This window comes from Gobio gobio (assembly GCF_949357685.1).
Source record: "Gobio gobio genome assembly, chromosome: 10".
NCBI classification, from domain to species: Eukaryota; Metazoa; Chordata; class Actinopteri; order Cypriniformes; family Gobionidae; genus Gobio; species Gobio gobio.
The window spans coordinates 28,947,021-28,959,625 of record NC_137116.1 but is presented as its reverse complement, the minus strand read 5'-3'; the positions used below and the strand labels follow the sequence as shown (position 1 = coordinate 28,959,625).

At 39.2% G+C, this 12,605-nt stretch overlaps 1 protein-coding gene across 1 annotated transcript in view; it reads left to right on the top strand.

The window, feature by feature from the left end:
• LOC307132207 (multiple epidermal growth factor-like domains protein 9) overlaps window positions 1-12,605 on the top strand; it is a 52,640-nt gene that overhangs the window by 34,890 nt on the left and 5,145 nt on the right. The window lies entirely within an intron of this gene.

Below are 12,605 nucleotides of genomic sequence, written 5' to 3'. Positions count from 1 at the left end.
CTTCAGTGAACCTAAACAGCTGGGAAAGTAATCAAATTCTTGTCAGTGTATTAGGACTGTGCATTTGGTCTTAAAGTGACAGCAGCCTAATAAACCTGCTGCTCTCTCTGTCAATTAATGGCAATGAAAGAACAGATGAAGGGGTTGGGAGTCATTTTGAGGATTTTATGAATGCATGCACTGAAAGGCAATGTTTTACTTAGAGCTCCCAGAAGTCTAGGACTGGCGCTGAATTGATTATAATCATTTGATGTCATAACCTTGCAAATGTTTGCCTGCAAAGCTTGCAAACGTTGGTTCCAGGCAGACTGAAAAAAATAAGTGCTCACATATTCCATGAAATTGCATGTCAGCCTACCCAAACAGAATGAAAAACTGTAGCAGCCTGCAGGTGCTTTGTGGTTTTATGAGCAATCAGGGTTTCCACAGGTGCTGTTGCTGGTTCTGGAATACATTTTCCACAGGTCCTGGAAAACATTTTAAGTTATTGACCACAGACAGTAAAAGAAATGTACACAGTGACCCCATAGACTTCAACGGAGGAAAGTGAAGTCAAGTAGAAGCACTCACTTCCTGATGGCTGAGCGTACTGCGCAGCCTTAGACTGAGTTTGACGACGTAGCTGTGACGTGAGAAATCTGTCTGAAAGTTGTAAGTCTTCTAGTAGTTGTGAAGTGAAAGTGAAGTGACGTGTGACCAAGTATGGTGACCCATACTGCATTTAACCCATCCAAGTGCACACACACAGAGAGCAGTGGGCAGCCATATTGTTGCGGCGCCCGGGGAGCAGTTGGGGGTTCGGTGCCTTGCTCAAGGGTCTAACCTCAGTCGTGGTATTGAGGGTGGAGGAGGGCGCTGGTTATTCACACCCCCCACCGTCAATTCCTGCCGGACCTGAGACTTGAACCCGCAACCTTCCGGTTACAAGTCCGACTCTCTAACCCATGCTCTAACCGGCTTCTCCCCATGCTTCTCCCTTGACTTTATCGGACTTTATGCCTCCACGTCCCCGCGATTGCCTCATAGACAGTAAAAGATTTCCTGCAAGCTTCTCCTCCTGTCTATACGGTAATTTCACTACTACACGACAGAGAGTCACATGGTTATGACGCAATCGTTAGCCTATTTTTACAAAAACAGATTCTACGGGGCGATAGTGTAAGATACAAGGTAATGGACTTGCTTGAAAGAAAAAAAATGGCTGAATCTTGGTCAGTAGATGAGATGCAGACATTCCTCTCGTTGATAACCGAGGAGTGGATCCAGCGAAAGCTGGATGGGGCGACCCAGAATGAATACGTTTTTCAGTGGCCAACATTCACCCCACCAATGTTTCTGGTGTAAGCTGGTATGTGGTTTCCACGACTTGCCAAATCCAACAGTGTGAACAGTCTCAAAACCAGAGTATCATGCAGGCTTCCAGGCAGTCCTGTAAAAACATTCCAGGAAAGTCCCTTTCCATCCACAACACCTTGAATGATGATGGAGTGCCAGCCTTTACGGTTGAAATACTCACAGTTTTAGTCCTGTGGTGTTATGATGGGTGTGCAGCAATACACTGCTGCCGAGAATAGCATACATACAGGTGGGTGGGACCTCACCTGTTCTCAATGTAGGCAGCCATTTCTTGAAACTTCTCCTGATCTGGAAAACGAATTTGTTCTGGTGCCAACAAAGTCTCTGCTACAGCACAGAACTCCTGAACACATCAACAAACAGTTGTTATGCTAGCTCCAAAAAGATGTCCAACACTTCTGTACTCAGAGCCGGTTGCAAGCTTCCACAGTGCGATGGCTACTTCTTTAGAGGTACCCAAACACGGAAGTTTGTGTCCCGTCTTTCCATCGCTGGACGCACTTTGTTGCACAAGTAGGCAAATGTTTCTTCTGACATTCTAAAGTTCTCCAGCCACTGAGTGTTTGTAAAACCGGGAACAATCACATCCCACCACTCAGAAGCTTGGTTAAATGTCCAAACATAACAATCACGTCCCACCACTCAGAAGCTCAGTTAAAGGACAACTCCGGTGAAAAATGAACCTAGGGGTAATTAACACATGGTTACCGAGTAGATCGTTGTCTGGGATGCGTTTTCATGAAAATTGAATGTAAAGAGTTTTATCTCTAAAAACAGATTAGCTTATAACGCGAGTGAATGGGGCACAGAGTAAGTAAAATTAAATCGCTAGTTTATACCACTAACAAGGCTCAAAATAGCCTCACACTAACACGGTAGCATAATGAGGGTCCCTACATTCAAACCGAAGCATTGAGAACTTTGTAAGTGTACAAACAGTTTAATAAGAAGATACTTTATAAAGACAGAATATTACGCGTACACAGACAGGAGCCATCTTGGAAAACAGTCTTGACAAGTCGAGCCACGAACGCTGTGCTAAGTGAGCTGGTCGATAGGAATTATCGCAACTTAGCACAGCGTGGCTCGACTTGTCAAGACAGTTTTCCAAGATGGCTCCTGTCTGTGTACACGTAATATTCGGTCTTTATAAAGTATCTTCTTATTAAACTGTTTGTTTAATAACTGTTCGATTTTCATGAAAACGCATCCCAGAGAACGATCTACTCGGTAACCATGTGTTAATTACCCCTAGGTTCATTTTTCACCGGAGTTGTCCTTTAAATGTCCAAACAGAACAATCACATCCCACCACTCAGAAGCTCAGTTAAATGTCCAAACAGATGGTTTGACTTTGCAAAATATGAAGAATCTGGAATACACAGAATACGCATTTTAAAACATAATATTGGCAGCCAGGTTCATTATATGCTTTTGTGACAGTGATATAGCGATTGAGACCTTAAACAGAAATGCAAGATTAGCTTAACCCTTGTGCGCCTTTCCCATACTCCTTTGAAACAAACTTTTTCGTTGTGCAGTGAAAAACATCCACATGCTGAGAATCAAGAACACCATTCCTTTGATAGGCTCCATTGCTCCTGTGCTGCGTTCCATTTTTTTTTATTATGTCCTTCACTTGCTAACGTCCCTCCATCTCGTTCACTCGGATGTGCATCATTGCTTACATTGCGTGAGTGCCCACTACTGGCGGAACCTTTGCAATGGACTGAACTGGAACATCCTAAGCCCTTGATCACTTGGAATCCACTATGGAGTTGATTTATTATGTATTTTTTTCCTTTACGAAAATGTTTAATGCAGCATTCTATATGTAGATAGGTGTGTTTGGGTTGTTTTAAATGCTTTAAAAAATTATTAAAATATCATACATTTGTTTGTGGTGGGGTAAATTAAACGTGATATGCGGTGATGTCACATTCGTGTTGCATTTTGGTATATAATGAAACTGCCTGAAGTGTTGCAAAACCCCGCCCACTGGTCCAATTCTCGGCGTCCAATGGCAAGGAGAAGGTGTTTCTGCGTATCACTGTCTTTCCTTTTACACAATAAAACAGTTTAATTTAAACACATTTCTTTATATGTATTTACCTTGTTGTTTCATCTGACTCCATTAAATGAAAAGGTCTTAAATGATTTTGTTAACCATTAACTTTAGATTTATATTTTGTCTTTCAATTTAAATCGTTTATCTTATGTTATACTCAGCATTCAAGATTCCAGTAACGTTTTAGAGTTTCGCACCGGCCGGGTTTACGAACTCTTTTACGGACTCGTCAGTCTTGGTCATCAAGGCAGAGGCGACACACTGATATTCTGGACGCCCGTGCAATACGTTGATCATTCCAGAATAGTTTTATTCAGTTCCCTTAGATCTGAATTCACTTAATTAATGCAAAACTGCTTCTAATCAGAGGCCATGACCATTATCACAGAATCAAGTGACCAACTTGCTAACTCTAATGATAACTTTCTGTAATCATGCCGTGGTTTCCCACGTATGCGTTAATTAGAACAATATTACAATAATCAGGAATTGAGTTTGCCCTATTTAGATTGGTCTAACAATTTATTATTGTTCTAAACGGAAAGACTTATTTAGCCTATCAGCCTCTACAGTCCAAGTATACGTACCTAGTGCCAATGTGTTAGTCGGAGCTCTAGGACATCAGTCTGGTGTGCTCTTTAAGCTTCTCCAAAACTGTATCTTAGTCCGTGTTAAACTTACCTGAGCATATATCCGTACTGTTATGGTTACAACATGATATACTGAGTTAATAACACAAAATGCATTGCAGTAAGTTTAAACATAACGATGTATTAACCAGGTAAGAAACATCAATCAAAATTCAACTCAAAGAGTAAAAAACATCAATCAATCATATACAAAAGCAATAATTCAAGAATCAATGATTCTAGAAATCTTTACCTGGTCGTGAAAAACTACACACAAGCAGTGTGGGAAATCTCAATCCAGATTCCCCGATTCTTGTATCACCTTCCCTTAAATACCCAGATAATCAATAAGTCCACAAATGGTGGTGTTTTAGATTATAATTAGATTTTGGTCCCTCATTCAGGGGGGTCACAAATGGGCAATCAGGATTTGTGTTTGAATGGGTTCTAGACATCTGTAAAGGAGGGCACTTATTTACATACAGGAGGCACTTGAGTAGATGATCTTTGGGGGGGTCACCTTTTGGTGAGACATAGTATTTTTATCAATTTACATAACTTCTTGGAGGTTTGCATTATGATTAGGAGAATGAGACCATTTTACCAGACACACCGATACGTTTCAAATGATACTAAACATGCATAGTTACACAATGTACACATTTAACGTTGCATAGATTTTGAATGAGTTTTCAGTGTGGGTGAGAGTGAGTTATACAGAGGGTGCTGTGCAGGGTGTGAATGTGTGGTGTGTGTGTCTCAGTGTGATGTGTCTCGGTTGGGGCTGTTGTGTATGCAGGGAAGTGTTTAAATGGTAATCTTTGGGAAAGTCCTTTGTTTCCGGAAAATCACGGTTTCTCTGTTCAGACTGAACGGCATCTCTCGGCCCAGACTGATCGGCACCACCTTACAGTGTACACATGAAGTAGACAAAATCGAGGGAGCAAGGGCAAGGGTCTGTCCATATAAACTTCCCTCGTCCACTTCACGAAGTGGAACGCACTTCAAAATGGCGGCAGGGATTCCCCTGTGGGGAAGTGCTTAGGGAAGTTTGCAAGTGTATGTCTGAAAGTGGAGTGGAACGCAGCACTGGCTGCATCCGAAACCTGGAAAATGCTGCCTTCGGAGGACACATTTCAAGGCAGGAAGGCAGGAAGGCACCAAGGCACGTCCGAATCTAATGTATACCTTCTGAGATACCTTCATCTGATCGATTTTTGAAGGATGGCATAGATGTATCCTTCACTGCCTTGGATATCCCACAATCATGTCCTTTCCATTCTATAACAGTTGAGCTGGAAAAAAAGATGGCGTCCGAAAGTTGCGTTTGCTGGTCAGTTTGTGTGTAAATGTACGTTTTTTTACCAACATTTTTTACTTCTGATGTCATTTCTAGCGAGAAATTACTAATGTAGAAATTAAATATTTGTTTAGTTCTCATCAAAGCTCTCTCTATTTTGCTGTAGATTATTAAACAGTTACGCTGCCTAAGAAGTCTGTCCGAAATTAGTTTCGTGAGGTGCCTTCATGCACAAACGCTGCCTTACAAGCCATTGTCTGATAAGGCAGCGAGGCAACGAGTCACCTGCCTAGGTTTTCGGACGCAGCCACTGTTTCGCGCATTTGTTTTCTTCGTCTTCTTCTGTATTTTAATGGCGGCTGGCAAACCAGCTTTGGTGAATTTCTGCCACATACTGGAATGGAGTGTGAAGCTTTGATGGACAAAAATTTTAATAAAATGAAAAATTTAATTCTTCTAATCCAACGTGTTTTCTTAAGATATTCTAATAAAAGCAGTGGTCACTTTTGAATTATTGTTCCGCAAGTTCATTAATGTTAACCTTTTAATTCCTACAGCCTTAGCCTCTTCTATGAGCTCTCTTCTTTAAAACCAGCACATTTTAAAAGAAAATGTTTGACTGTTTCTGGTAATCCACATTTGCTGCACAATCCTGCATTATGTTTACCTATTTTAAAATGTGATTGATTCAAAGCTGTGTGTCCAATACGAAGTCGAGAAATTACTGTCACCCCTTCTTTTTCCACAAACTTTTCTCACATTTCCTACTTCTTTATTTATTTCAAATATGCATCTTCTTTAGTTTTGTGTTGCATTTATGATGATGTCGCGGTAGTAGAGGTGGCGCAACTTCAATGTAATCCCACCCACTTGAAGCGATACTACTGCAGTGGAAAAGCAAACGGCCTAATTGCGCCTAATTAGGCGCGTTATTATTTGCTTATGGAAACAGAGATTAATAAAGATACACGAAGAAAGCCGTACATGCGTTTCTCATCACGTTTTGGGGGTGGGGGTGTTATGAAGTGTAGGCACCCACTGTCAGAAACATAAATAGGTGGCGCCTATGTTACCAAGTACCTGGTCAATCTGGTACCGGCTGATAGGCTTTCAAACACTCTTATTCGTATTGTGCGAGTGCCAGTGGCCAATCATAGGTGTTTAAGTTAGTCTGAATACCACACAAAACAACTGTTGTTGTTTTTTCAGCGCAAGCTCATTGTCTGAGTTCTGCACATCTGTGAATCCTTTCATTTTAACCAGAAAAGTGTAAACAATGTAAATGTGATCCTGGACCACAAAACGTCTCGGTTACGTATGTAACCCTCGTTCCCTGAAGGAGAAGTCAGATCCCAATTCGTCGGTCAGTTCCGATGTACGTCGAACGTGACCGACTGAAAGGGAACCAGTTATAAGTTGCACGGGTAAACTCTAAAAGATGCTGGGTTAAAAATAACCCAAGTTGGGTTGAAAATGGACTAACCCAGCAATTGGGTTGTTTCAACCCAGCGGTTGGGTTAAATGTTTGCTTAAAACAACCCAACAGCATTTTTAGAGTGTATATTTGTCTCCGGCGTGTTGACTCAGATTGTTCGAATATTACAATTAAATAATACTTAAATCGATATGTCATCCTCAATAAACCCGTCTCCAGCGTGTTGCCTCTGATCATTCGAATATTGCACTTTAATAATTATTTAATCAACATCATCCTCAATAAACCCGTCTCCAGCATGTTGCCCCCGGTCCCTCGAATATTCTGATCTATTATGACCTCTGAGCTGTAAAGCTGCCAGAATAATAATAATAATAATACGCTGTTTGTTAATTGGCCAGAGGAGAACTGGCACCCGACTGAGCCTGGTTTCTCCCAAGGTTTATTTTTCTCCATTAGGTCACCTAATGGGGTTTTGGTTTCCTTGCCACTGTTGCCTCTGGCTTGGCGTGCTCAGTTGGGGACACTAAATTTTTCAAGTAAACATCGAAATAAATCTAAATAATAAACTAAATTAACCATATAAACTAAATTACTGATCGAATTATTGATCTAAAGCCCACACTGTCACTGTATGATAATTGAAATGAACTGATGACATCAGCGTTTTTTCCAGAATGGCTATACAGCTGAATAAAATTATGCTGCATTATTGTCCTGTTTAACACTGTAAAGCTGCTTTGAAACAATCTACATTGCTAAAAGCGCTATATAAATAAAGTTGGCTTGACTTGACTTGGCAATAGCCAACAATACATTGTATTGGTAAAAATTATCTATTTTTCTTTTATATCAAAAATTTGGATATTAAGTAAAGATCATGTTCCATGAAGATATTTTGTAAATGTCCTAACATAAATATATCAAATATGTTTAGTTAAATTTTCATGGACTCTTAGTTTGTCTTTCTTAAGTTACCCGTTTCCTTTGTTCTAGTTTCCCGCCAGTCATTAGTTGTAATGGACATTCTTTAATGAGCACACCTGTCTGTACTTAGTCACCATGTCTATTTAAGTTCCTCATTTTCTTTCAGTCATTGTCCGGTATTGTTTTGTTTGTTTCCCCAGATTTGGATTACCTGTATTTGCTTTGTTTAAATAAAGAATTATTTTACTATTTTACTTTGTTAATCAATGCCATTCTTCTTCCTCATCAGACTATGCATGACAGCAGCAGGCTTAGCTTTCAAATTCTATCATTTTTTTAATGAAATTCAAACAAAAAATTATGTTTTTACGCTCTTAAATGTGACCTTCCTACAATGTATCTCTGCTCCTTGGTATAATGACAATCTGCGCACTAGGCAGGCTGCTTGTCAAAATGGAGGGCAAATGGCATCTTACTAGTGTGAATGTTCATTATTTAGCTTGGAAGGACCTTCTTGGTGACTATAGACTGAGCATTAATTGAGAATTAAAGATCTTATTTCTTTCAGACTATTGAAAACAAACAATCAAGGAAATCCCGGACATTTGTTACAAAACTATAAATAACTGCTTAAAATTGATGCTGCCACCACCTTGCCTGTTTTTTCAACAACTATGTTATTCTTTTCTTCATTTCTTTAACTCTAAAATTGATATTCGTAAAACAAATTTCTGTTGCATCTGCTCCCACTGTTCCACTACTCTGTTCATCTGGGTTGACTGGTACTAGTTCTGTCACTAATTTCCCACATCTTGATTCTGACGCTCTCAAAAGGGAGGCATTAAGTCTACCACTTGCTTGCTTGATCCTATTCTCACAAGCTGTTGGCTTATACCTCTGGTGTAATTTCCATTCTCATCCTTCTTGATTTAATAGCAGCTTTTGATACTATTGATCATAGTCTATTACTCATCCGCCTTGAACACGATTTTGTTGTGTCGTGGTTAGCTTTTAAGTGGTTAAAATTCTATTTCACTGAGCATTCTCAGTTTGTTTTCACTAGTGTTCCCTAGGGCTCAGTCTTGGGCCCGCTGCGCTTTAATATTTGTCTGCCTCCACTTAGTCATTTGTTGCAATCGCTTGGCCTCCATTATCATTTGAATGCTGATTATACGCAGATTTATATACACTCAAAATCTGGTGAACAACATGATGTTTGTTTTCTCTCCGACTGTATTTCTGAGATAAAAACATGGATGAGTAATAATTTCCTCTGTCTGAACAGTTGTAAAACTGAAGTCATCATCAGACTTCCAAAGCTGATTCACTGTCTTTGACTATGGATGGGTCTGTCTTGGAGACTAAAAGTAAAGTGAGGAACCTTGGAGTTATTTTTGATACTAGACTTTTATTTGATTCTTTTGTTCAGAGTACTGTTAAATCATACTTTTTTTGTGCAGCGCTTTGAGAAGCTGCTTTTAAAGGCGATTTATAAAAGAAATTGTATTATTATTATGACAGATTGCTGTAATACCTGAGTTCAGCGGCAGCATGGAGTGTGAGTCTTTTCTTCCACTTTAATACAAGTTATATCACAAAAAAACATGCATAAACATCAAAAGGTAGGTTGAAAGATGCAGTACAACTTACCGAGATGCATCATGTTTCATGTAATCCCTCAATCAGTGTTTCATCCGTGGAAAGAATTCAATAAAACAGCTTGTGAACAATATGGGCCTTATCATACACCCGGCGCAATGCGACGGCAGGCAAATGTTTTTTGTTAGTTTCAGCCCGATGCAGTTATCATTTTCACATCCAGCGCCACGTTGTTTAAATAGCAAATGCACTCGTGCCCATCTGTTCGCCCATGGGCATGCTGGTCTGAAGATGATATTTAAAGAGCATGTTAGTAATATGCGCATTTAGGCGGGTGCACAGTGCGTGTACACTCTGCTTATTACACACTGGGACGCGCAGCAGCACACAAACATTTTTTTAATATTAAAATAAAAGGATTGAAAGGGAAATGTTCAGTCTTTCCACTTGCAAATTCTGCCATGTAAATAGCAAATCCGCCATTGAGCAAGCGCAACTGGCTTTTAAAGGGAATGAGATGAGACTCTGATTAGTTTATTGCACGTTACACCAAAAATACACCCATGGCTCATTAAGAGACTAGGAATAAACCTTTTGGACCATCCCTTTTCCCGTCGTTAAACTATCAAAAGTGGATTCGGACAAGCCCCAAGTGCACCTGCGCAATGCGCTACAGACCATGCGCGTATATCATTAAAATAGGGTCCTATGTCACTTATGGAAACGTTGCATTTACCTCAGAAAAGTTATCCAACGTTGACAGTTCGTTAGTTAACTATAAAAACAACAGGAGCTTATTTAATGTTAATATTATATACGTATGCTTAAATACATTTTAGTTTATGAAACCTCCCTTATGTTCAACTGAGTTGTATACAAACATTTCAGTTTTATTTGAGTGTAATTATTATATCTGAAAATAAATAGCAGTTACAACTCTGTTGTTCATTTTAACCTCTGATATTATAGCAGAGTACCTGTAAGATCCTGACCTGAGGTCCCCCCTCCTAACCACCAGAGTGCGCCCTCTCCTTTATTCTGAACTCTATCCTCTGTTCCTGTCACTGAATGTATAATGTCAAATGTATGTCAAATGACAACAACTGTAGTAGGACAGTTGCAGAATTATATCAAAGCACGAGAAAATGAAAGAAAATTAAACAAACTGTAATACTATACAACAAATAAAAAGCAGTTTATAACTGGGAATAATTCATAGTTAAAAATAAAAAAGGGACAAATGTGGTTACAATACTATTACAATATAAATATCGCTAATGTTCAAGAATCCCGGTGTGCAAGCTAAATCCAGCGGTGTAGTCATCATTAATTGACGACGCTTTGAACTTATGCACTTGATTAATTTCCTCCGTCCTCACATCTTTTCCTAGCTTCCTCACCTCGCATCCTGAAGGGGTGGCGATAAGACGCGAGGAAAGGAAGCTGGGAAAGGAAACGAGGATGCACAAATAAGAATTGAAAAGCACCCCCTTTGTTCATTGCAAAGTTTTGTTTGGAAGGTCTGCAATTCTGAGCATTTAACCCATTGTTATGTCTTGCCTTGATTTTGGATTATCTGTCTTTTACCTTTACTCACTTGGATTTGTGTTTTGGATTTGGTTGCCTGATTGGACCGTTGCTGGACTTTGCTACATGGCTTACCACTTTGTGATTTACCTTATTGCAACAAATCAATTTCTGCAGATGGATCCCTCTGCTCTCCCCGAGTCCAAATGTACCAAATGAGAGGGTTATGTATAGTTTACAGCATTATATGGGAGAGATTTTTTTTTCTTTAAGAAAATCAAGCTACCAATATTGTCAGATATCATTCTGAATAATCAGTTATCGGTATCGCAGGAGAGATTTAGTAATGGTGCATCTAGTTTCAAGTGGTCAATGAATGGACTGTGAGAGCATTTTTTTTTTATCAGTAACTCACAATGGTGTCATATCAATGGTATGTGAGGGAATTTGTTGCTGAAATGGTTGCTGGGATATCAGCAACCACTGCGTCATGAAAGCGAATGCAAGCTTTGATGTAGTCTGGATAATATTTAATGATTTTATTATACACTGTTCGCACTTTCACCTGAGGATAAGGATCTATGTTGAGGACAGTTGTTTATGGTTAGTGTAGACTTCCTGTGTAGGCACTGTATACCTTTGACAACGCCTTATTTTATGTATTATGGTGTCTATCTAACATTAGATTGACTTACAGTTAAATGTAAGGATTTGTATTATTTTATGTTTGACTTTTTTTGACATTAATTTTAAGTTATATGCTGCATCCACACATAGCAGTAAAGTGTTAAAGGGGTCTTGAACTGCATAAAAAAAAAAAAAACATACAGAGATTTTTACATAAAAAACATCTTAATGTAGAAGTAATAAGCTATTTTCTATCCTGTTTTTGACCCTCTCTTTCAAACACCATGCAAGACTTGGAAGTAAACGCCCACTGTTATGATTGGGTAACAGTTTTGCCTATTAAAATTAATTTCAACATCCCTGCCATTACACGTGTGGAATTGTTTTGAAAACTCCAGACGTCGAAAAATATCTTGTTACATAGTTCAAAACATTTGCTAACAACGTGAAACATTTATGCGTATTACATATGCTTTATAAGTCTTGTTTGTATAAGTCTTAACACATTTTTAATTGACAAAGGATGACTTACTGTGTTTCATGTATCATGAATGAATGTACCAATGTTTGTTGCACTGTCGTTCGGCTATTCATCATTCATCCTTTTCGATAAAGTGAAAACAAATACACTGTCATTTGCAGTGCCGTGTTTTAAAGTGCCCCGATTATGCTATTTTAAAGTTTCCTAGTTTTGTTTTGGAGGTCTCCAACAGCAGGTTTACATGCATCAAAGGTAAAAAAAAACTGTTTAATTTTTTCATAGAATACATTGTACATTGTGTGATTCTCAAACGAGGATGAATCATGGATGAATGAGTCAGTCTCTCTAGTCTAAATCCATCATTTCCCACGAGCCTACTCGCTGATTGGTCAGATGGCCCAGTCTGTTGTGATTGCTCTACCGCGTACAGCTCATATTTCAGAAACAAACGCCCATTATCATAAACTTCAACTCTGCCTTGAGGCTTCCTAATGCTCAGCGATAGTATACACTGCATGGGTGTTTCTTAAACGGAAGGCTGCATATCTCAGCTGCCACGTCATCAAAAAGTCGCAGAAGGTCATCTCAATTTGAAGGATTCTTGAAAGGCAGTTTTAGGTAATATTGCAGCACACAGCTGATACAGAAGACAGTAA